General features: G+C 43.9%; 6 non-coding genes across 6 annotated transcripts; all 6 read right to left on the reverse strand.

Annotated features, from left to right (window-relative positions):
* Window positions 1-43: 43 nt before the first annotated feature.
* On the reverse strand, window positions 44-127 carry TRNAM-CAU. The gene is given in 2 exon segments: window positions 44-79; window positions 90-127. It is a non-coding gene; the product is annotated as a tRNA-Met (tRNA).
* Window positions 128-589: 462 nt separating this feature from the next.
* Window positions 590-673, reverse strand: TRNAM-CAU. Its single transcript is given in 2 exon segments — window positions 590-625; window positions 636-673. It is a non-coding gene; the product is annotated as a tRNA-Met (tRNA).
* Window positions 674-1,135: 462 nt separating this feature from the next.
* On the reverse strand, window positions 1,136-1,219 carry TRNAM-CAU. Its single transcript is given in 2 exon segments — window positions 1,136-1,171; window positions 1,182-1,219. It is a non-coding gene; the product is annotated as a tRNA-Met (tRNA).
* Window positions 1,220-1,681: 462 nt separating this feature from the next.
* Window positions 1,682-1,765, reverse strand: TRNAM-CAU. The gene is given in 2 exon segments: window positions 1,682-1,717; window positions 1,728-1,765. It is a non-coding gene; the product is annotated as a tRNA-Met (tRNA).
* A 282-nt stretch (window positions 1,766-2,047) lies between these two features.
* Window positions 2,048-2,131, reverse strand: TRNAM-CAU. Its single transcript is given in 2 exon segments — window positions 2,048-2,083; window positions 2,094-2,131. It is a non-coding gene; the product is annotated as a tRNA-Met (tRNA).
* Window positions 2,132-2,412: 281 nt separating this feature from the next.
* Window positions 2,413-2,496, reverse strand: TRNAM-CAU. The gene is given in 2 exon segments: window positions 2,413-2,448; window positions 2,459-2,496. It is a non-coding gene; the product is annotated as a tRNA-Met (tRNA).
* Window positions 2,497-2,784: the final 288 nt, after the last annotated feature.

Consider the following 2,784-nt stretch of genomic DNA (forward strand, 5'->3'; position numbering starts at 1 on the left):
TTACCGGACATGTTTTGTCCTCTTTGAATAAAAAAAAATAGGTTGGGGTGAGAGAGGCTCGAACTCTCGACCTCAGGATAACTCGAAGCTATGAGACCTACGCGCTAGCCAACTGCGCCACCACCCCACAATAACAAGGTTTTGATTCCGAGCCCAAACCGACACAAAATGATCTTTTGCTAGGTGTTACAGGACATGTTGTATCTCGTTTGAATAAAATAGAATATGGTGGGGGTGAGGGAGGCTCGAACTCGGCATAACTCGAAGCTATGAGACCTACGCGCTAGCCAACTGCGCCACCACCCCTCAATAACAGCGTTTTGATTCCGAGGCCAAACCGACACAAAATGATCTTTTGCTAGGTTTTACAGGACATGTTTTTATCTTGTTTCAGTAAAAAAAATTATGGTGAGGTATGAGAGGCTCGAAATCTTGACCTCAGAACAAATCGAAGCTATGAGACCTACGCACTAGCTAGCCAACTACGCCACCACCCCTCGAAATCAAGGTATTAATTCCGAGGCCAAAATGTTCTTTTGCTAGGTTTTACCGGACATGTTTTATCCTCTTTGAATAAAAAAAAATAGGTTGGGGTGAGAGAGGCTCGAACTCTCGACCTCAGGATAACTCGAAGCTATGAGACCTACGCGCTAGCCAACTGCGCCACCACCCCTCAATAACAAGGTTTTGATTCCGAGCCCAAACTGACACAAAATGATCTTTTGCTAGGTGTTACAGGACATGTTGTATCTCGTTTGAATAAAATAGAATATGGTGGGGGTGAGGGAGGCTCGAACTCGGCATAACTCGAAGCTATGAGACCTACGCGCTAGCCAACTGCGCCACCACCCCTCAATAACAGCGTTTTGATTCCGAGCCCAAACCGACAGAAAATGATCTTTTGCTAGGTGTTACAGGACATGTTTTATCTTGTTTGAATAAAAAAAAGTTTTGGTGAGGTATGAGAGGCTCGAAATCTTGACCTCAGGATAAATCGAAGCTATGAGACCTACGCACTAGCTAGCCAACTACGCCACCACCCCTCGAAATCAAGGTTTTCATTCCGAGGCCAAAATGTTCTTTTGCTAGGTTTTACCGGACATGTTTTATCCTCTTTGAATAAAAAAAAATAGGTTGGGGTGAGAGAGGCTCGAACTCTCGACCTCAGGATAACTCGAAGCTATGAGACCTACGCGCTAGCCAACTGCGCCACCACCCCTCAATAACAAGGTTTTGATTCCGAGCCCAAACCGACACAAAATGATCTTTTGCTAGGTGTTACAGGACATGTTGTATCTCGTTTGAATAAAATAGAATATGGTGGGGGTGAGGGAGGCTCGAACTCGGCATAACTCGAAGCTATGAGACCTACGCGCTAGCCAACTGCGCCACCACCCCTCAATAACAGCATTTTGATTCCGAGCCCAAACCGACAGAAAATGATCTTTTGCTAGGTGTTACAGGACATGTTTTATCTTGTTTGAATAAAAAAAAAATTTGGTGAGGTATGAGAGGCTCGAAATCTTGACCTCAGGATAAATCGAAGCTATGAGACCTACGCACTAGCTAGCCAACTACGCCACCACCCCTCGAAATCAAGGTTTTGATTCCGAGGCTAAAATGATCTTTTGCTAGGTTTTACCGAACATGTTTTATCCTCTTTGAATAAAAATAAATATGTTGGGGTGAGAGAGGCTCGAACTCTCGACCTCAGGATAACTCGAAGCTATGAGACCTACGCGCTAGCCAACTGCGCCACCACCCCTCAATAACAAGGTTTAGATTACGAGGCCAAACCGACAAAAAATGATCTTTTGCTAGGTTTTACAGGACATGTTTTATCTTGTTTGAGTAAAAAAAATTATGGTGAGGTATGAGAGGCTCGAAATCTTGACCTCAGAACAAATCGAAGCTATGAGACCTACGCACTAGCTAGCCAACTACGCCACCACCCCTCGAAATCAAGGTTTTGATTCCAAGGCCAAAATGTTCTTTTGCTAGGTTTTACCGGACATGTTTTATCCTCTTTGAATAAAAAAAGATATGTTGGGGTGAGAGAGGCTCGAACTCTCGACCTCAGGATAACTCGAAGCTATGAGACCTACGCGCTAGCCAACTGCGCCACCACCCCTCAATAACAAGGTTTTGATTCCGAGCCCAAACCGACACAAAATGATCTTTTGCTAGGTGTTACAGGACATGTTTTATCTTGTTTGAATAAAAAAATTATGGTGAGGTATGAGAGGCTCGAAATCTTGACCTCAGAATAAATCGAAGCTATGAGACCTACGCACTAGCTAGCCAACTACGCCACCACCCCTCGAAATCAAGGTTTTGATTCCAAGGCCAAAATGTTCTTTTGCTAGGTTTTACCGGACATGTTTTATCCTCTTTGAATAAAAAAAGATATGTTGGGGTGAGAGAGGCTCGAACTCTCGACCTCAGGTTAACTCGAAGCTATGAGACCTACGCGCTAGCCAACTGCGCCACCACCCCTCAATAACAGCGTTTTGATTCCGAGCCCAAACCGACAGAAAATGATCTTTTGCTAGGTGTTACAGGACATGTTTTATCTTGTTTGAATAAAAAAAAGTTTTGGTGAGGTATGAGAGGCTCGAAATCTTGACCTCAGGATAAATCGAAGTTATGAGACCTACGCACTACCTAGCCAACTACGCCACCACCCCTCGAAATCAAGGTTTTGATTCCGAGGCTAAAATGATCTTTTGCTAGGTTTTACCGAACATGTTTTATCCTCTTTGAATAAAAATAAATATGTTGGGG

Source organism: Cucurbita maxima, unplaced genomic scaffold, assembly GCF_002738345.1.
Source record: "Cucurbita maxima cultivar Rimu unplaced genomic scaffold, Cmax_1.0 Cma_Scf02158, whole genome shotgun sequence".
NCBI lineage: Eukaryota > Viridiplantae > Streptophyta > Magnoliopsida > Cucurbitales > Cucurbitaceae > Cucurbita > Cucurbita maxima.